Source organism: Hipposideros armiger, unplaced genomic scaffold, assembly GCF_001890085.2.
Source record: "Hipposideros armiger isolate ML-2016 unplaced genomic scaffold, ASM189008v1 scaffold_4, whole genome shotgun sequence".
Lineage (NCBI taxonomy): Eukaryota > Metazoa > Chordata > Mammalia > Chiroptera > Hipposideridae > Hipposideros > Hipposideros armiger.
Genome location: NW_017731354.1, coordinates 8,148,281 through 8,170,608, shown reverse-complemented (window position 1 = coordinate 8,170,608; position 22,328 = coordinate 8,148,281). Strand labels below are relative to the sequence as shown.

Genomic DNA, 22,328 nt, shown 5'->3' with positions numbered 1-22,328 from the left:
ATCCTTCTATGGTTAAGCAGCGCTCTTTAAAACCAAGTGCTGTTTTTAAGCGTTATTACGGGCATTTTAAAATTATAAATGACTACAAGGTCATAAAAACCTTTCGGGGAGAGAAAGAGAAAAGGAGAAACGGGAAGGCTCTAATGAACAAGGCTGTTAATAAACTTCAACCGTCGACGGGTCAAAATTCACAAGCTCAATGGGGTCAAGGTCAAGGCCTCGTAAGGATCTGGACAGAGCTGAGTCCAACAGGCGGCTGTAAAATGCGGTCAGGTGAGATCTGTATGGATCACTGTGGAATCGCTTGGTGTCCTCCCTAATGGGGTCGATTCCAGTCTTGAACCTTTTTCATAGCCAGGTAAAACCTTTCGCTTCCCCAATATACTCTGTTATTTACAAAGGTTTGGCATCAATGATTAGTGAAGTAGGCCCATTTTATAATTGAGAAACTAGCCAGGGGAGAATAAATCTCCTAGCCTTGCCTCAAGTTAAACCTGAGTGGGGCCTGTGGGTCCCCAGTACTCTGACAACGGCTTGCAGTCCTCTTCATCGGGTGGCCCCAAGGAGGGTAAGGCCTGCTCGCCCAGGAGGAAACGCCACTCTGATAAGCTGTGCAGGGCCCAGTCACCCACAGAACACGGAAATCACTTTCCAGGCTTCCTTTTGAAATAGGGCACTGGGCACTGAGAGGGTGGCCTTTCCCAACAGAGCGCACTCTGGCCAAATAGGACAGACACAGGATGTTCGGCAGAAAGGAACCATCTTCTAGTAAACATGATCTCTGAAAAGACTCGAAACAGAGATCTCAGCAGAAATCCAGGTTGGTGCCAAAAAAAGAAAAAAGAAAGAAAAGAAAAGAAAGAGGCGCGAGCTCAGGAACAGGAGGGCAGAGGCCCAGATGCCACTTTCTTTTTAATTCTGCAGCACCTTCCGTTCCTCTAAACAGTTTCAAATAAAAGCATCTGAGCTGGTTTAGATTAGTCCCCACCAGGCACATTTGTAAAGATAAAAAGAACATGGTGGTTTTCCTTCCTCTGAAAGGGGGAAGGGAGGAGAGAACAGGAGGTTCGGCCTGGTCTTAGGTGGAGAGAAAACAAGAGGAGTCGCGCATGTTCTCATGCCCACGCTGAAAAGGAGCCGTGCCAGGCTGCTTTCAAACTTCTACCTCTCCAAGTTGGCCTTTTAATCCTCGGTCCCAGAGACAGCAGGGAGAAAGCAAGGTGGAGGCTGGCGTGGGGCTGGAGACAAGTGCGGTTTGCTTCCCCATCCTGTGTTCATGGCAGCCACTGGCTTGCGTAAACATTCGGTAGCCCATCTGAACCCAATTTTAGAACAAAACAATTTCAGTTTTAAAGTGTTTGAATTACTTTAGCTAAATCTAAGGATTTGCCTATTGAATCTGGAGCTGTTCCCTTTCAACTCTGAATGCAGGAAGAATTATGAGGCTGGAGTTATTCAATGAGAGCTATCTGTCCTGGCACTCAATCAAAGGGATTAGGATTTGGAAAGAAAAGCCTACAGGTGATCCTCCAGGAAGCATACCAAGCAGTTATCAAAAACATACAAGTTCAAAGCAGCTCAATTTTCATATGTTAAATGTACTTGGATGCAGCCCCAGGCTCCTTTCTAGGTAAAAAATTGTGTTAAAGCTGTTTGTACTTGCATACTTAGCAGACGAGGGAATAAAAAAAGCATGTGGTACACTGCAAGCCGGGTCCACCTTGCCCTCACGGAACACAGGAGAGCCATCTTGTTCTCTTGGTGAAACGTGCTCTGAGGCCCCCGTCATCACGGCAGATCCTCACTTACGGCCTCGATGCGACAGTGCTGTCACAGCGCAGGCAGGTGCTGTGAGGTCAGCGGCCCGTCATCAGCAGCTTGACAATTAACAGTGCTCACTATTCACAAGTCGTGGGTGTTGATTTCCCAGCACCGTGATCTGGGTCTAACGGCGTATTACCTACTTAATGGCTTAGCCTGGGCACATTGAAAAGGAGAAAAAGAGGGCCCGCACTGAGATTTAGGTTACAGGAGACAGTATGTTTTGGGGTGGCCTTCCTGGAGCAGCAAGTCATCAGGAAATGCAACTGATACTGCCATGAAAATCCCACTGGGAACACACAGGCTGCAGCTCCCCTGGGGGCACCCACATGTCTACTTTACAGAAAGAACGTCAAAGGAGAAAGTGCACACCTATGCTCCGTCATTAGAAATGTATGCAAAACCGGTCAGAGCACAGCAGACCCATAAACGCACGCTCAGGAAATGGCCACACAGGAAGAGAGAGCCAGTGCCTGCATCTCTGCCAGGGCCATCTTCGATGGAAAGAAGGTCAAAGTATCACCACTACCAGACTCAGCCTGGGGACTCATGGGCAGGCCGTGAGGTGCCTGAAATTTAGCAGGACCAAGCACTGTCCCAAGAGGCAAAAGTACTGGTGATGGGTCTCCACTCACCGCTGCAAGCCTTTACTTTCTGTAGGACTCTGGAAAGCTACTCTGTCTACCTAAACTTTAGTGGCTTCGTCTATAATATGGGGGTAAAAGCCTACAGACCCCAAAGTAAGAGGCCACTAACTGGTATTTATTTAATGTATGTTATGAGGCCCCATGCTAAGCATTCTACAAACATGAACTTTTCTCCAACGTTACAGGTAAGTATTAAGATTATTCCCACCTTAGAGATGAGGAAACTGGGGATGAAACCAGTCACTTGCTCAAAGCCACTGTAGCAAGAAGTTGTAGATTTAGACCTAGGACTCTGAACACAGGGTCCAGGTTCTTACCTGCCAACTCATTCCACCCAAATGATGTGAGTTTCTTGAACTTGAGTTGCATTTTATAATTAACACAGTTACTAGCCTATTGGGCTAGAGACCCCAATGACCCCCTCACATTCTCCCTCTCCCTCCGTATTGCTAACCAATTGCCAAATCTCATCAGCCCCCTTTTGCCATGTCGTTCTATTTCCTGATCTGTGTTCTTTCTGTCGGTGCCCAAGCTGAAGTTCACCGTCTTACTTAAGCTATTACAATAGGTCAGCTTGCATTTGCTTTTCTCCAAGTCCTGGCTCACGCTATTCCTAAAGTTTGAGATGCCACCTGCCTCCTTTGCCTATCACGATCCTGCACATTCTCTCATGCCCGGGTCAAATGAGGCTTCCTCTGACCTCGACCACTCTCTCCTCCATGCTCGCGGGGCACATCAGCTAAATCTCTACTGAGCCTGTAGTTCATCCTCCTTAGCATCCTACTCACCCAGATCCCTTACCCAGGCCCCTCATGAATTAAACTATAAGTACTGGGAGCACCATGTCTTATTTACTTTTGTTTCTGTGGCACCCAGGTCTTCCCAATATGCTTTCTGAATGGGAAAAAGAGGGTGTCGGGAGGAAGAATATCTTAAGATGCTTTCCAGGTCACAGATGCGTAATTCAGATGACACAACCCACAAAAGCAAAGAAACAACAACAACCAAAACCCTTGTATTACATGAGATGTGGAGAAGCACAGCAGGCAGGAATCTAGGCCTGGGTGCCAGGCTGCCAAGGTTAAAACCCTCACGCTGCTACTTACTAGCTATACAATCTTGGGAAAGATTCTAAACTTCTCTAAGCTCCAATTCCTTTATCTCAAAAATGAGGGATCACAGTAACTACCCCATGAGTTTGCTCTAAAAGACTACATCATATATGAAGCATCTAGAACAGCACTGGCACATAGGAGGTACTCAACAAGTGGGAGCTGTAGCATTACATGGCTCGGTTTCCTTTCCTTGCCATCTAAAATACCCACTCCTGAAAAGAAGTATAAAAGAGAAGCTGGCATTCCAGCCCATGCTCCCTCTTTCAGAATCAGAGAAGAAAAAAGCTCTCAAAAGTTGGATACTACAAACTCTGCTAGAATTTTTTTCTTTACGGCTCAGCTGAAGGCCCCAACCTAAAAGAACGATGCTATAAAGCCGGCTCCTCCTGCCTTCTTATTGTCTTGGCACTGAACAATCAAATTTGAAAGTACATTAAGCTATTTAACAGGTCACCAAGTAGCAGAGAGCTAAAAGTTAACCATATTTACAGGGAAGAATTATATGAAAATATTTTTATTGACGCTATAAAAACCACCATTAAAAAATGACCGCATTGAAAAGCTGAACATGTATGGAACAAATAGGCAACTCTTAAAATACGACCTGGTTCCAGACAGTCCACATTTTGTGTCTCGTGAGCAAGTGAGATAAATGACTTTGTCTGAAATGATGTTTTATAAATCCTATTAACAGGCTATAAGGGAGGCAATGGGTCCCAAAACGGGAAAATTAATTTCGGAGTTCAAGCCCCGCTGTACATACGAAAAAATGTGGGGGGAAAGAAGGGCTTAGAGTTCCTGCTGTTTTCAGACTCAGTTACTAAAAATGCTCTAACAAATACATTGTATACTTTGCAAAATACCTGTACATACTTTGTCTCACATGATCCTCACCACGAGCCTATAGGGGAGGGGTAGGCGAGCTCCGCTGAAGTGAGTGTAAAGCAGAGCTGGATTAGACTCCGAACGGCTCCTGGACGCTTTCCTCGATATGGGGAGTATAAGAGCCAGTGTTTATGATGTGGAGATGGGTGCATCCCTGTCCACACAAACCCAAAGAATGAGGGAGGCTATACTGTCATTTAAAAGTCTGTATCCGGATAAATTAAAAGGCACTTGTTTGTTCTCTTACTTTTTTCAAAAAAAAATAGAAGTGAGGTACTCTCACCACCACATAAATGACTGGCATAGTGCTTTGTATACACTTTTTTTTTAAAGAACAAGACGTACTCCAGTGATTGGTGCAATTTTGTTTTGCCTTTTCTTGCCAAAAAGAAAATATGGCTTTAATAGAAGTTTACATCTGCGTGGTATTACATGCATGTAAAACAGATGTAACCTAATTACATTTTCATTTAAATTGCTAAATAGCTACTTAAGTAAAAAGCTAAAATAACATACAAACAACAGTTACTATAATAACAAGTGTACTTAGAATTAAATGAAAAGGATCAAAGCCACGGCGTATAGAATTTGAGTTGGTCTTTCAAGAAGACAGAATGACATAACAACGCTGCCTCCATCTACACAGTAATTTAATGTCTCTACGGCTCAGCCTAAAGGCACAGCTCAGCTCAGCCTAGACACACGGAAGAAAAGTCCATGGAGTTTACAGACAGACTCTGGGGTTCATGAAGATTAGACGCACTCTACCAGAGATTACATAGCAAAACCCTAAATTGGAAATTAGAATTCCAGAGCCATACAATCAGCTTGATTATAGTTTTAAGCAGATCTGTCCAGGCTGGAATCAGAAATCCGCTCCTAACTCTGAGATCAGAGCACGCTTTTTGTATTTTTAGCAGAAGACAACCTTACATGTCAGTCATTGCATATTCATGACCCATCCCTTCCTGTCTGCCACACAAAGGCTCTCAGAAGGATCCAGAGCCTTTGGGATGCTTTCAGCTTTGCAGCACGGTGACGGGGACACATGGTCAGTCCTCACAGCGGAGCAGGGAAACGCCATGTTGTCCGCCCGAGATGGCCGAGGTACTAAACAGCATTCTGGGAAAACTCAACCAGGTTCAACCTAGGTTTGCTGGGTATTGTCCATTCCTGGCTTTTCCTTTCCTATTTCAATCACGCCTTTTTGACTAAAGTGAACTTCAGGCGTTTGGTGGTAGTAATTATTTTAAACAGTCGAAGAACAACACTGGACTTTTAGAGCAGTATCAAATTCTTTCAAAATTAGAATATCACGAAGAGCAAAGGGTTTAGAGCAGAAATGCATGATGAAAATACTCCCACACTAGCTTACTTCTCTAAACTAAACCAGCCCGTCTTTCTGAATTTTGCCCAGGAGTACAGAAAATGAAAGACTTAGATCCAGCCAACCCTTTTGATCATGGGTCTGAAATGTTTAAGAAGAATTTTTTAAAAACTAAAGGGAACATCCCTGCTACAACTAAGGTTACACTCTTCAAGCTGAGAACTCTGTTATCAAAGATATGGACACATTCTTCTAAAGATTAGCTTCAAATTCTACCCCGATATATCCGACTTTAAACATTCGCTTCTTGTTCCCTTTTTATTTTATTCGGCAATGGCCTCTCTCTAGAGGTGGAACAGGATGAAAAGGCTAAGGGTCAGAGGCGGGGAACTGAAAAGAGGTTTGAAGAACGGAAAACTCACCCAGGGCTACCATTTGGTGTCAACCTTGGCACTTATTTCCTCAGTGCCACATCACACGGGATTTTAGCGGGCGAGGAAAGGGCTGCCAGTGTGCACGCTGCCTCTCACTCTTCTACAAACACCCTGTACTTGGCTCTTAGCACAGACCTGAAAGGGCTCCCATGCATTTCAAGTTCGGTGGGACTTTTCTTTTCCTGCACCCAAACTGCGGGGAATCCCTATGAGGCTAGCTCTGGATCTAAAATAACAACAAGGTTTATTTGTGAAGAGACCAGGAAAACATACTTCAAGAACCTTCTCGTCCCATAGCTATTCCCGAAGTCGGGCGCTCCGAGGGCTCGATCATTTATTTCCAACTGGCTGGCTGGTGTTTGCTTTCTGCGAAGCGTGTTCATCAGGTTTCACAATGTGTTGAGAACAAGTTTGCAAAAGACAAGCGGAGGCTTGTCGTGATTTTGTAACCAATTATTTCATTTGTATTTTATAAATCAGTCATAAATGTCATTGACTAATTACTGCCCTTCCCCACTCTCCACCCCCCGTGCACCCACTGGAACAGCCAGGCCACCTTGTACCACTCTTGCCAGAGGCCAGGAATTAACGGCAGGCTTCATACTAAACTTCACCTATTTGGAGGACATCAGTGGCAGCTGAGGACACACTGTCATTTCTCTGCTCACCACCACGCCTCTCCACCCAGAAAACCAAACGCGTTCCCTTCGTTACACTCTCTGCCCAAGAAACTCAGATGCCAGGAGAAAAAAGGTGACAGATGGACAACCCCCAAAGAAACCATATGAAAACAATCAGATCGCAGTAGCACAGAGTTAGTCAGGACCTTTCTTGTCTATGTGATCATCGCTAAACCGGTCATTACTCAAAAGCATACACGAAGTGACGATTTATCTGGCTGCGGTAAGAACGCTGTCTTCTGCTGATGCTTTGCAGCTCTGGGGAAGAAAAGTGACTAATGTCCTGCCTCACAAGGAACTTGAAAGAACCATCACATTCCAAAGGCTGACGGAGAGGGGGTGGGGGGGGAGAAAGTAATTACTTTGCGATGGGTTAAAAGTCACTCAGAAAAAAAAAAAAAAAGCTGAGGGCGGCTCTGCCCTATAAACTTTTCTGGGACTGTACTCCCTGAAATCGGCCTTGACAAAGGATCTATGGTGCTAAGAAGAAATGATATCAATGTGACAAGCTGCCCTCAATTTCAGAGACTCACTCTGTTTGCTTCACAATAGGGTTTTAAGGCACAGACCAGCAATTGTTCAGAATATAGGAGGCTCTCACCACCTCCCTTGGAGAATGAGAACATACTGCCATTTGGCACTAGCTCCGCCTTTTGCAATTTCTGAAAGTTGAAGTCACCACACATGGGGCTTGTAGGCCAAATCTAGCCCTCAATATATTTTCAAACATCTGAAAAAATTAGTTGCCAACATTTTTATACAAGTACAGTTCATACAGAAATCTGGATTTCTGGCTTTCTTTTGGGAACAAAGGCATCTGACAAGTGGGCCCACATTCCCTCGGGGCCACCGCTGGCCAGAGCAGGGTACTGGCCGTTCTCTTGCTGGTTCTGCCCTGTCCCCACAGGGTATGTGCCTAGCTGGATTCTCTCACTGGCATTACCTGCGGCTAATGTACGAATTTGAGCTTACCATTTCTGCTGCTTTGTTTGACTACTAATTAACTGCCCAGCAAAATCATTCCTTTCCCTACTTGAAGGCAGACAGAAAAGGGTGTCAGAAGCTCTAAGTCCTGTCTAGCAATTTCAGCTGTGACCAAAATTCCCCCTCATGGAGCGAGTCAGTGTGTGAGCTTCACAACGATGTATGCCACATATCGCTTGCTTACCTGAACGCGCCCTGGGCCCCAGTCCACTCAGAAGGGCTGACCACCGGTCAGCGTGTCCTCTAGAGAGTATCCAATACCCAAGGGGCCTGGTGCATGTTTTAAAGGCAAGCTATGCAAATGCCCATAGCATTCTCTAGAGAAAAATGCATTCTATTCTTAATTATTTCTCCAAAATTAAGTTTGTTAAAAGTTGAACTGGCAGACACGAACTTTTCAGCTTGAGTCTTTTATAGTTATGATGGAGAAAAACCACCATTCCTCATGATATATTTTTTATAATGAGGACCACACACACACAAAAATACCACTGAGAGAAATCTCAGGATCTTCGGAAATAAATGAAAGTACAGATTTTGCACTAGCTAGCTGTCATTACCATGTGAGGCTCAGGGTAGGTGGTAAGGGTGCAAGACCTTTAAACTTGGCGCCATCCCAAAAAACACACAGAAGTAAACCTGACCTCTGACCTCGTCTTGAAGCATCACTACCCACTTGGGTAGTGTTTGCGTGCTGAAATATTTATTCCTTCGTAAAAAAAAAAATCTATCTGAATACCCAATCTCCCAGCAGTAAATAGTCTGATTTCCATGTTAGCAGAAGCCCGTAAGTAATTTGGGGCCATAGCCCCAAATCTAAAAGCTACACGCTTTAGCCACTTAAAACTTTGCCAGCTCCCAAGTGCATATTTTTCTCACCAGCTCCTCATTTGCAAAACATGGGAGAGATTCAGGTGAAAGGTGATGAAGTTTCAACAGCTGCAAAGCCCACTTAGAAAACTATGTTTCCCGGGCATAGCATCCAAGAGAGCAGTCTTTCTGAGCATTCTGTCACTTGGAGAATGTGCATTTGTACCAGTGAGGATGAACAAGTCCTCGCAAGCAGGACTATACCGGAAACTTCTGAATGTGGTGTGGGAAAGGATGCCTCTCTGACCCCGAAAGACCAGTTTTTTCACTGAAATGCCTCTGAGGGTGACATCAGAGCACGTGAATCTCAAGGTAAGTTTTTCTTCAGCTGTTCATTGACTAAGGTATTTGAACAAAAGACCTAATGAAAATTACTTAAACTCTAATTTCCACAATGAAAATGGGAATTCTAAGCTCCACAGAGCAGCCGACTGTGTCACGGTCACAGATTTGGGCAAAAGAAACGAGGAGAGCCTGAGGTGTCCACGCCCTTTCATAAGAGCGTGACCCTCAACCTTCATCACCAGGAAGGCTGAGATTAACCCCAACACCTCCTCCATAACACTTTCTAATAACAGAGCGTGGTGCGTGAGCCTTTGCATAATTTTTCTGAGGCCTAGGATCAAGGCAAGATATTGAAATTAAGTTCAGAATGGTTCTAAAAGCATGAGTGCTTCCGGTGTTCCTTCCTAGCTCCCGACATTAGAGGAGAAGTGGCTTTGCTTCTTGGGGGCAATGATATGAGAACCCAGAGGAATACGGCCCTCTGCCTTTAGATGCCATTAGAACTTCACTTGCAAATGTACTGACAGCTCGCTAGGCCTAGAACACCATAGAGAACCCACACTCCCCGTGAGGAAAACGGGCGACGCTCCGTGTAGACTGGCGTACAACACGAATCTGTGGGAATTTGGAATTTTGTAAAAATTCCAAGCTCTTTCAGAAAGTTTATTTATTTATTTATTTATTTATTTATTTTTATTTTTTTGCATCCAACCTGTATCAGTCATGGTTACTTCAGGAGAAGAAAAACATTGCAATAAAAAAAAATAAACTGGCTTTACATTGAACTATTTAAATACAGAGGTTTTTCTACTTGACAACTTTTAATTTACATTTATTGATGAGAACAAACCTAAAACCTAGAGGGAAAGTATGTCCCTAACAGACTGTGTGGCTGCTTAGTACCACTCTGGGTTTACAAACAAAAGGCTCTACAGACAGCTTTCTGAATCCTGACCTGTCTGGAAGGACAGGTGTGTCTGTCAATTGCAAAGGGCTCCCGCAAGCCTTTCTGGCACCTTTGGGCAAATCAGAAACAAGTGCCCCTTTGGGCAAATGGAGGGGCCCTGCAGTTTAGTTTGGAGAGGGGACTGTGTGTCAGATTTCACTTCCCTCAAGTGAGCCCCCTTTGCTAGGAGCCCATAGGCAGAGTATAACCTGTTTGTCTAGTATTGAGCATGAAAAAAAAAATGTATAAATAGGTCTCTTTCCAACTCGGGTTTCCAGGTAGCAAAAGTCTTGTCAAATAATCTCACCAGAAAGCAGGGGTCAGTGACTAATTTCACAAGGATTGGGTAAAACGACCCGATAGCCTCAAGTTTGAAGAATGAGGACTAAATCAAGGAATTCTACTCCGAAATAATGAGACACCTCAGCAACGAGCACAGTCATGTGGTTTCGCTTCATGACTAACCAGCTGTTCTTGACTTAAGGGTGAGACTGGCTCTATCTTCTTTATCTTTTGACTCATGAAGCGCACACACAGAGCTGAGATCAGCAGGTCTGGTGGCATGAGGAGCCGTGGACGGAATTCTACCGGTGAGCATCATCAATTTGGAAGCCAGGAGTTAAGGTCCAGGGATCAGGCTTAATGAGCCAACATGCTGGCTTAAGGCTTCCTGTGGACAAGGACAGAGCAAACCGAAGGCCTCCTGGAAGACTCGGAGCATCAAAGCAGCTTCAAAAATTAACCAGAGAGGTGGCCGGGAGACTAGCACATCCTTATCATAGAATGCAATTAGAAGAGCAGAGGTAGCACCAGTGAAGCCATGCCAGAGGTACTGAGACATTTCAGGTCCCTTCTTCACCTCCATATTGGGGTTCTCCCCCAAAGGTTAGCTGCAATTGTAAATTGTCTAGCAGCACCTCGATAATGAATTCACAGCCATCATAGCTATTAACAATTTGCATGTATGCCTCCAAAGGAAGGGGAAAATGCAGAAGACATAAGAAATTCACACACACACACACACACAGGCCAATAAACATGAAAAGTGTTCAACCACAACAGTGTTAAAGAAACGAAATGAGATGTTACTTTTTGCCCATAAAATTGGCGAGGAATTTTTTTTTACTGGTAATAATCCGTGCTACCGAACATGAGAAGGGAGAGGCATTCTCAAAAATGGTTGATAAAAATGTATATTGGTACATCTTTTTGGATATCAAATTGGTAATGTTTTATTCAAAGACTCATTACACACATATTTATCAAGTACCTGTGATTTGTTAGGGGCTTGAAATGTACACTCCCTTCCACCCCACAATTTCATATCAAGGAATCTGTTTAATAAAGGGTCAAAGATTCTTACAAACAGATGGCTATCATAATATCTGCCAGGTGAGAAACAAATGACATATGGTTAAATAAATTATTGCATATTTTGAAGGAAATTATTATTGAAAGTATAAAAATGAGAAAATGGTAAAATGATGTTCTGCGAAAAGAAGTACAAAAATTTTAAAAATAGAAATATTTTAATCATACACCAAATGTTAAGAGTTCTGAATAGCAGGTGTATGGGTGATTTTTATTTTCTTCTTGTGCTTTTCTATAGTTTTCAAATTTTCTACAATGAGCATTTATTAACTTTAAAGGTAGGAGGAAGTAATGAACAACAAAAAAGGAATTAGTAAAAGAGCAGATGTATTTAGAATCTGAAAACCACATAACAGAACAAGAAAACAGCACAATGGTGATATCAAAATTACAAATGTATAGTTGAGTGGAGATTTACAAATCCTGAAAATATATAAATTTTAGGCCCTGAAACAATGTTGAAGGAGCATGTGTAAACAGAATCAGAAAATGTTCAAAACAGAAGATCTATTGCAAGTTCATCATAAGTTCAACAAAACCAATTGTCGTATTCCAGGGTATTATTTTGCATAGGGATATCATTATTGATTTCTAGAGTTACACTTTTAACTCAGAAGCACAAATGAAAGAATTAAAAACATTTATATAGGTATGGAATTAGCACTACCCATGTATAATGTGCATCCTTATTTTTCTCTCATAAATTTGGGCAAATAAGTGTGCATTATATACAGCAAAATACAGTATAAATAAAATAAAGGTTAAAGATGTGAGGGAAGCTGCATGCAAAAGCCTGGATACTAAAATAGCCAAAAGCCAATCAAGCCCTGGACAGGCTTCAAAAGGGTCAACTTCACAGAAAAGTTAGGAATTCAATGAGTTCTACTAAGACCTGTTAACTAGTGTCTACTAAGACCTGTTGACTAGGGTCTCTATCAAGAACGGACCTCCACAAAAAATTTTACCTATGAAAATGGATATGATAATAGCAAATAAAACACCAGCAAATCAAGTCCATCTGTACATTCCATCAGGATCAAGTAAGGTCTATTTCAGGAGTACAAGGATGGTTCAACAGCATAAAATCTAATAATGTAATATGCAATTTAATTTATAAATTAAAGGAAAAAAACATATGATCATCTCAGGAGACAACACCCCCCTAAAAAAATAGGAACCGGTGAAATGCAATAACCATCAAAGAAAAATTCCTTTATTTGATAAAGGGCATTTACCATAAATCTCAGCAAATCTCAAACTTACTTGTAAAACGTGAACTATTTTATTTAACAATAGGAAAAATACAAAGATGCCTACTACCCCTACATTCAACATTACTCAGGAAATCTCAGCTAAGACAGTAAGAAACAGAAATTTAAAAGAATCTATGTTATAAAGAAAAGGGTAACAGTGTTGTTATTTTAGATTATATAATTCCTTATCTAGAAATTCCAAGGTCATCAACTGAAAAGCTACTAGAACTAATAAAAGAGTTTGGTACTAAATAAATGTAAAAAAATCAACAGCTATCCTATATACTTGTAATTCTATTACAACAGCAACAAGTACTATGAAATATCCACAAATAAACTTAGGAAGATGTGAAGAAAAAATTTAAAACTCAACACTTGAGGACAGAAAAGATGACATAAATAAATGAAGAGATAAATCATTTTAATAAGTGAAAAAATCTTAATATGTATCTATAAATTAAATATATCTATAATGAAAATGCCAACAGGAGTTTTTAAGTGGAATTTCACTATCTGACTCTAAAATTCATCTGTAAAAGAAAGGCATGAGAACAGTAACAAATGTATTAAAAACAAATAAAATGGAGGGAAGCAGACCCTACACCAAAACATAAAGTTTTGGTAGTTAGGCAAAACATATAAATCGAACAGCACTGATAATACAGAAGCTGACAATGCATTTATGGGAGTTTAGAATATGATAAGAGCATCTTTTTAAATTAATGCAGACAAGAGTGGTGTACTCCATAAATGGTGTTATGCCAATTGGCTATCCATTTGAAAAGAAATAAAATAAAATTAACCCCTACCTAAGAACCAGTAACAAAGGATTAAAGAGGCAAACATTAAAAAGAAAACTATGAAAGCACCAGAATACAATAAAAGTGAATTTACTTAAAATCATGGAGTAAGAAAGGTGGGCTTAAGCGAGATGTAATATGCAAAAACTATATAGAAAAAGAATTACATATTTGACAAGAATATCTGAAAAAAATAATTAAAACACATCTAAGAAAATCTATCATAATTAAATTTTCAGATGTTAAATAACAAATGACAGCAATAACATACAGTTGGCCCTAACAACACGAGAGTTAGGGGTGCTGAACCCCCCCCCAGGCTGTCAGAAATCCACACATAACTTTTGACTCCCCCAAAACTTAACTACTAATAGCCTACTGTTGCCTGCAAGCCTTACCAATAACATAAACAGATGATCAATACAGATTTTTGCATGTTATATGTATTCTATACTGTATTCTTACAATCAAGCAAGCTAAAGAAAAGAAAATGCTATTATAAAAATCATAAGAAAGAGAAAATACATTTACGGTATTTACATGGGGAAAAAAATCCCCATGTAAGTGGACCTGCACAGTTCAAACCCGTTGTTCAAGAGTCAAGTGTGTTTATAACATATAAAGTAGAAGAGAATGAGTATCCAGAACATATAGGAGAACCACAAATCAACAGGAGAAAGATAAACAACTTAATAGAAAAATGCATATATGAAAAGGCAATATGAAACAAAAAATCAAAATGTCCAATAAAAATGTGGAAAGCTCACTAGTAATCAGGAATATGCAAATTAAAATCACAAGATAGAATTTTTCACCTGTCAAAGTGGCAAAAATATAATAAACAAGCTTGATAAAGTGATATGAATTCTTTGTATACACAGTTTATGGGACTATAAATTGGAACAGCTCTTTTAGAGATCAATTTATTTAACAGTTAGTAAATTTTTAAATAGGCACACACTTTAACCTATTAATCCCATTTCTTAGTATCTATGCTACAGAAATAGTTCATATATGCACCAAGAGGCATTTAAAAGGGCATTCATTATAATATAGTTTGTGATAGCACAAAAAGAAAAACAAATTCATACATCATCAATAGCAAGGGAGTTAGAGTAGGATAGACCATCCGTATTATGAAATATCATGCGGCAGTTATAAGGAATTAATTAGATTTCTAGGTACGAACAAGAATAGTTTTGTAAGTCAGTTTACTGTGAATAAACACAACTTGTAGAACTATATGAAATACGCCATTTTGTAAAAAATAAAAAGAGAAAGAGGGAAAGAAGCAATGAAAGAGGAAAGGAAGAAATGAAGATAAGACATTGAATAGGAAAGAAAAAGAATGACTGAAAAGAATAAAATAATGCCATATATGTTCTATCGGTAATAGATAAACGTGTGCAAGCACATAAGAGGCAGATCTGAAAGGACACACAGGAAGCTGATTACAGGGGAAAGCAATAATTTGATGGGGAGGCCAAAGGAAGTTTGTTTTTCTGGGGAGGCAGTCTCTTGGAGAAATGATCATGCATAGATGCTGGAGGTAGGCTGCCTGGTTCTGACAGTTCCTTAAATTCGCCCATGCCTTAGCATTGTGCTCTGTCAACTGGGGTGATAACAGTACCTACTCACAGGATTCCTATAATCAATAAATGAATTAATATCCATCAAGCACATGCCTGGCATATAGTAAGCTGTTAGGGTGAGCCCTATAAAATTGCTGATATGTGACTGTTTTGATCTATAAAAATATTAATTTTATATGGTTCAACTTAACGTTATTATTTGCATTGTTTTGATTTTTAATAAAGACATTACATGCCTTTTTTTAGGGACTGCAGAGTAGGAAGGACATGGTAAGATTGGTAGAGCACAGAAGGGCTGGAGGGAGTCACCAGGTACAGAAATATTAAATAATTTCCATATCTGTGTCTAGAAAGATCTTACCTCCTTAGGGAAGAAAGCCAATATTTAGAATAACTCTGCCAAGTAAAACTTGAGACATACTTTCAAAATCTGCTTTGTGAATATTTCCATATAAATTCACTGGACCAAATCTTTATACAAATGACTATATTCTGTGTAAGAGTAATAACTTTATTAAACCTGGAATTTCAAAGAAATATTAAAAATAAGTATAAATTAGCAAAACACAGTAAAACTTCTTTTGCCAAAGTATTACAATCTACTTCATCCTAAATAAACAGCATGTTTTAAATTTGTTATGATTCTAACACCCACATAATGTTTAGGACAATTGCTATTATGTACACGTGTGCGTGCAAACGAGTATTACAATATTTGAAGCCCGATTAAGGGAATCTTTATATTTAAAAAGGTTAGATTAGACTGGCCTAGTTTTAGTTTTTAATTCTAATATCAATTTGTAAATGTGCTCTATCTAAAAACCAGTGCTACGTCCGCAGCTGAAGTCAATTTAGAAACAGAAAAAAATACATAAATATAAAAAGAAATCGCTAGTATTAAATACACAAACAACTCAAGGAGAGTAGGGATTCCTAGGAAATGTTTCTATAAATAGTTTAGTTTGACATCATTACACAATCCTCTCTGCAGATCTCGTATTAGAAACGTTGCTACGGGTGATTGAAGAAATAAGCAACTTGGACATTTCTGGATGTAACTTGAGCAGATTATTTCATCATAAAGGATTGGTAGAGAATATACTAACCAACCACACAATATCAAAACTCTCTAGCAGCTGTAAAACAATGCAGGATGACATTTAAGATAATCCATTTATCACCATCCAATACAGGCGGCTTGTTCGCACAATGCCAGTAACAAGGCCCAGAGCATCCCAACTCCTGGGCAGGGCGTGCATGTGACAAGGAACCTTTAAGAAGCACCAGCTTCATTTCCTTATATGCTGTTGCCGCACCTTGGACTGTGTCTCCCTGAGCTTTTGCAATTTATACGAGCAGCTGTACAAATGAAACGCCTTCCCTTTTTGTCACACATCACAGCAACAGTCCCCTCCAAGGATAATGAAAAGTCCGCATGTTCATTTGCAGGCAAGCAATTGATTCCCGGTGAATTCTTGATGTTTTTATTAGCCATCTTTAAAAAGCTCAGTGCTTCAATTCTGAACAACAGTGAGTCTAAAAATTTAAATAATTCTTTATATAGCAATAATAAAGGTAACAGCGGCTTGGATTTATGCGCTCCTTATTCATGTTTAAAAGTGGTTTTGTACAAGGGACCTCCTGTCCTCTTCGCCAGATCCCTGTAAGATTAGTCATGAATTATCAGCATTTTATAGGTGAGGAAAACTGAGGCGCAGGCCAATTTTTCTTTTTCTTTTTTTTTTTTTTAGTTCAAGGTCTCATAGGAAGCCAGAACCATTCAAGGTTGGGGCTGCAATGATCCTTAGGGTAAAATTAAGAATCCCCCCGTTCAGAGATCACAAACTGGTGTTCTGTTTGACCAAATGGGGCCTCCAAATCTACATATCCTGAGATTTTATGGAAAACAAAACAAAACAACTGATTCCTTGAAAATGAGCAACACTGGGCCCCCATTCTGCAGAGAAGCACCTGGGTAGAGCTCACACTGCACCCCTTTATATAAAGGACATGCTCCTCAATTCATCGCCCAGTCGATCTCTCATTCACACTCGTTTTACACACAGTGAAATGTGCAGATCTTAAGTATCAGCTCAATGAGCTTTGAAAAATGTAAATGCCACGTAACCATCACCCAATCAAGATGTACATTTCCACCTCAAGGTTCCCTCCTACTCCTTCCCCATTACTGCCCCGTCTTCCTTTCTCTTTCCCTCTCACTCATTTTTGTTACCAGCCCATCAGCATTTGAATTTGAAATTCCTGACCTAGTCCCCATCTCTTCCGATTACAAACAGGGAAGCTGAACCCTAGTATTAGGCTGAGCCAGGATCGAAGTTTCCAAACTTCTGGTAACAGCATCCTCAAAACTAAGCCTTTCGACCAGTTGCCCGAGGGTTGACCTAAACGAAAATGCCACAGTATCATCATCGCCACAGGCTTTAAAGAGACACTCGGGTGGGGGCACCGTTATGGCTGTTCAGTCCAAATGAATCGGATTAGGAAGGGGCAATGAGGAGCAAACGGGAATACGTGTGAACGGAGACTTTTCTGGGAGGGTAACCGTGACCTAGATTTGATCAAGTTGACGCCCCGCAGCGGAGGTGGGGCTGTCCATCTGCATCTAAGGGAGAGCGTCTGGGGTCAGCCTCCTGCACCGCAGCCTTGCCACTGTCAAGCTCTGAGATGGCAGGAGCCCAGCGGCAAAAATAACCTCTGCTCTCGGCCAGGTCACCTGCTTCGCATCGAAGGCTGACGATCTTTCTTTAGGAGGCTCAGTGCCATGTGGGATCCTGAACCCCTATTTTTAAAAAACGGTATGTATGAAATCAAGCCTGAATGCATTTCTGTGAGGAGCCGATACAGTGCCTTACTTTCTCCATTAACCGCCTTGGTTAATTAACTTCCCACCCGTGGGTAAGACAGGAGGCAAAACAGAAATAAGGTATATCCCCACTTTCATTTTAAGAGGTCACAATATCCTCAGGGCCTACGTAAACAGGTCCATATGGTTTTAAAGAGGCCAGTGGACACTGATACCGCAATTGCCCCAACATGGGAAGTTCCCTATACTCTCTGTATGCATCAAAGAGTGAAATTCTCCTTCTGAGAATCTGTAGTTCCTTCCCCCGCAAACGGCTCAGAGAGATGGATGCACCTGGCGTGCGGAGCTGACGTTGTACACAGTCTGCATGGCCCCAGGAACCACACAGGCTTTTCTCAACAAGAGTTGACTTTGTAGCCAATGAGGAAATGTTACAGAGGAAAGCAACCAATGAAAATAATCTGGTTCAGCACCTACGGTTTATGCATGAAGAAGCTGAGGGCCAGAGAGGTGAACGAGGCAACAACTACAATTTATTACGTGTCCTGGATCTCAAAAATCAACACAACCTTTGAGATGTCATTTTAGTTCCATGCCACTGCTCTGAGGTAACGAGGAGCAGCTCCACTTTGCAGACGAGGAGGCTGAGCCCTTGAGAAACGCAAGTCTCGCTTTAGTTCAGAAAAATGAAGTGCGATCCGGGGCAAATACTTCATCTCTCTGAGCTTTGGTTTCCTCACCTATATGGGAAGAATAATCTTTCCTATCTAATCGGATTGTTATGAAGATTCAATACTATATGAGGAATGGTACTGTTGTCATTATTAAGCTATTATTAAACAAAGGGCAGAGCCAAGAGCCCCCACAGTGCTGGCTCAGTGCCCTGTCCATGAGACCATGTTACAAGAACTCAGGTTATAGCTCATCTATTTTGTAGTTAGAACGTGCACCAAGAGGAGTGCTGAGGGAGGGAAGGGCAGAGGCAAGGGAAAAAAACCATCTAAGACACGGGGATTAGCTGTTACCAAAAAAAGGCATCAGGTAGTCATCATCCAAGTTTGTGACTGCACTTCATAGAACAGTGAGGATGGGGTTTCATTAGGTGGATCTGCCAAGAACATATTGGCAGATCCAGCCCAGAGCTCGCGGTTCACCAGACACACAAGAGCCCCTCTTCATGAAGGGGATCCTACTTGGGCCCTGGACCAACTCCAAGGGAACACACAGTTAAAAGTAGCAGCTGCAGCAGTGCTGAGATAGGGGGTCCCCTGGAGGAGAGCCTTGCCGAGAAGGCTCTTCCCAAATCACTTATCAATTGTTAACAGAGAGAACATTACAAAAAACAAACAAACAAAAACACAAAACAAAAGCAAACAAACCCTCCACGAAATTTAGCCTCCAAAAACACAGATGTTATAGAAACAAATATAATTAATAGACTTATGAGAAAATCTCAATACAAAATTCAAACATCAAGGAAGTCCAGTTTCCCCCTACTAATCTGGGAGGGGAGGGTCTCTAAAATATAATAATGCTGACAAGGATATACTGAAAACTCATATACTCATATTTTGCTGATTGCAGTATAAACTGGTGCAACACTTTTGGAAAGCAATTTGGCAATATGTAGTGAAAGCCACAAACATCTTTTGATTAAACAATCCTCCTTTCAGATTCTCAAGAAATAATCCAAAATCAGGAAAAAGCGGTATGAGTAAATTTGTAATTGCAGCATTACTTAAAATGATGTCAAGCCAAAGCAACCTCAATGTCCAACAACAGGGGAATGATTTCGCATACTGTGATACAGTTCCTTGATGGAATATCCTATAGCCATTACACATTACAAAAGGAAACTGTCTCCAATGCTTTAAGTGAAAAACACAGGATCCTATGAACACAACAATTTTAAGACGTGTATGTAAAATGCACATGAAGTAGACAGAGGCTCAAAAGGAAATACCTCAAAATATTAATCGTTGCTTGGGACTGAGTTTCCTTCTATATTTAAAAAAAAATGTTTCCACATTGTCAGTTTATCACTTTGAACATCCCCCGTTTGATAATGGTTCTGTGTTATGAATACCAGCCCACACGCACACGTACGTCAGGACTACGTATTTTGCAGCCCATAAAGCACATCTTACCATAGATGAGGTTTTTCTGGCCTGTGCTGTTTTAAGACAGTGCGCTATCTGCCAATGGGGAAAACTCAGAAAGGTTCGCATCCACAGCTTCTACTGAAATACTGAAAAATCCGAGGATTTACCTCATTCCACACAAGATGACGTCTGGCTGGAGTTAAGAAGCAACTGCCCCTTGCAGACGGGGGCCAGTGCCGGCCGATCTGTCAGGGCTGCCAGGCCTGTTTCACTCCTTCACATCACCTGCCCGATTCCTAGTCAGTATGATTGGGGGGGGGGGGGGAGAGAAGATGGGAGAATTATACCTCATTTGAGTCCCCTTTAAAGGGTGGCTCACTGCATATTAAGCTTGAGCTTTATAGTTCAGACCGTTACATCTCTGTAATATCACAGTGCAATCCACTACTGTCCTCCCCATGGCACAGGTGATTTGGGAGTGTTTCCTGCCAACGAGAGGACATCTGGGCCCATCCCGTCTCTACCATGGGCATGCGCCTCTGTCAGTGGTCTCTGTCATCTCATGCTTTCCTCAGAGCTCGTCCCTGGCGAGGCCCTGGCCACCCTCCGCCTCCATGGGCAGCAGGACTGCAGAGGCTAACACACTGAGACGGCAGTTCATAGCCATACGACCCTCGCTGCTTCTCCATATTACAAATCCAGAGTATTTTCTCAGCTTCTCGAGACAGAGATCCAGCAGGCAAAAGACGATGCTTTCTTTTTCCTTATACGTATTCAGGCTACGATCTGATGGACTCCGGCTCTGTTTGTTGCAGGCAGATGTTTGCATCTCTCTTTTTCCAGGGGCAGAAGGTATGGAAACAGAGACTGTGCAGCCAAGTGTAGAGGTGGCACCGGAGGACAGAGGCGCCATCATATCCATGAGGATGTCTGGGAGCTTGCTATGTGTAAATCTCCACCAAAAAAGTCACAAATTACCACGAACACTATGTTATACTATTTGCAGACACCTCAACAAAAGCTGTCATCTTAGCAGATAAGTTAATTAGAAAACAAGGGGGAAAAAAAAAGTACTTCACTATTCTCCACGTTCTGATGAAACGAAAGCTGAGGGGCTGATCCTGGACCGAGCACCCTCAGCAAACACCAAGACCCCAGGCGGAACGTCCTTAACTTTTCCTAAAGCTCGGAAAACTGTTCTTCGGGCGCGAGAGAAGATTTATTTCAGATAAAGGACAAATGCTGTCCTTTAATTAACAACATCTATCTCTGGGACAAGCACATCAGGTATACAACACAGAAGATTCTTTCAATATAAAGGACAGATGGCAACCTCACTCCTGGGACTTTCGAGGCTGCCCCAGAAAAAACGCACAATTTTAAAAGGCTTTGCGAATCCTCTAAGGAGAGCCAGGCCGGGGACGAGAACGCTTCACTGCCCCATTTACAAAGTAAATCCGAAAGTGTCTCAGAACCAGTCGGAAAGGTTTGAAGAGCCGGGTCAAGTCGAAGGAGGGAAAGAGCAGTGTTCGCCCGGCAGTCGCGTTGTGAGTTCCGTGACGTTTCCTTTCGTCTGAATCGGCCTGGATGGAAAGGAGTTTTCATGTGAAGAATGGCGAAAACGCGGGGCTCCACCATAACACAGCAGCAGAGCAAAACAGACTTCCCAGTGTCCTCTCTGAGCTCAGGTCGAGAAAGACCAAGCAGAACACCAGGCTGCCTGGGACCAGGAGGAGAGGATGAAGTCCCCAGCTCAAGTGGAAATGTCTCTCCTTTTATGGTTCTCATTAATCTGACTCAACACACACATGTGTTGGTATAAGATTCCTACAGCATGTGTTATACCTGCCTAACTGGGTGCTAACGTTATAAACCACACATCAACACTTCTTGCCGGAGTGTTAATGCCTATTAACGTCCTGCTGGGGAAACAGCTCCCCGAGCCAGCCCCTAGCCGCGGTTCAAGCCTGCCTGCCACCAGCTCCAGGCTTGGCGTGCTGATTGGAGACAGCGTATTTCATTAGCAGAGTTTCTGGGGGAGGGGCTTATTACGGGGCTGTATTTGGTTTTAAGTTGCTAAGGTTATCTTCCCATAAGAAGCTTTCAAAGCCACAATAATCTCAAGGGATGCAGGGTTGAGGACTTAACCATGTGGGGTTTGGCTTCTGATGGACACCTCACACCAAATTAGGCTGTTTGTCTATGGCATTGGCACTGTCGTGGTTATAACACAGTGATATAGGGACAAAACAGGCTTGCCAAAGTCAAGGTAGGTTTCCTGGTCTGCACATTCACTAAGTTCCCAGGAGCACTTACAATGTGCTGGTATATGCAATATGTATACATGCATATCACCGACAGAGCTGAATAAATATATACTGTGGATTTCTTT

The 22,328-nt window shown here is 41.9% G+C and overlaps 1 protein-coding gene across 1 annotated transcript in view; it reads right to left on the bottom strand.

Moving 5' to 3' along the window:
• FTO (FTO alpha-ketoglutarate dependent dioxygenase) overlaps positions 1 to 22,328 on the bottom strand; it is a 240,691-nt gene that overhangs the window by 97,107 nt on the left and 121,256 nt on the right. The gene's annotated exons all lie outside the window — the stretch shown is intronic.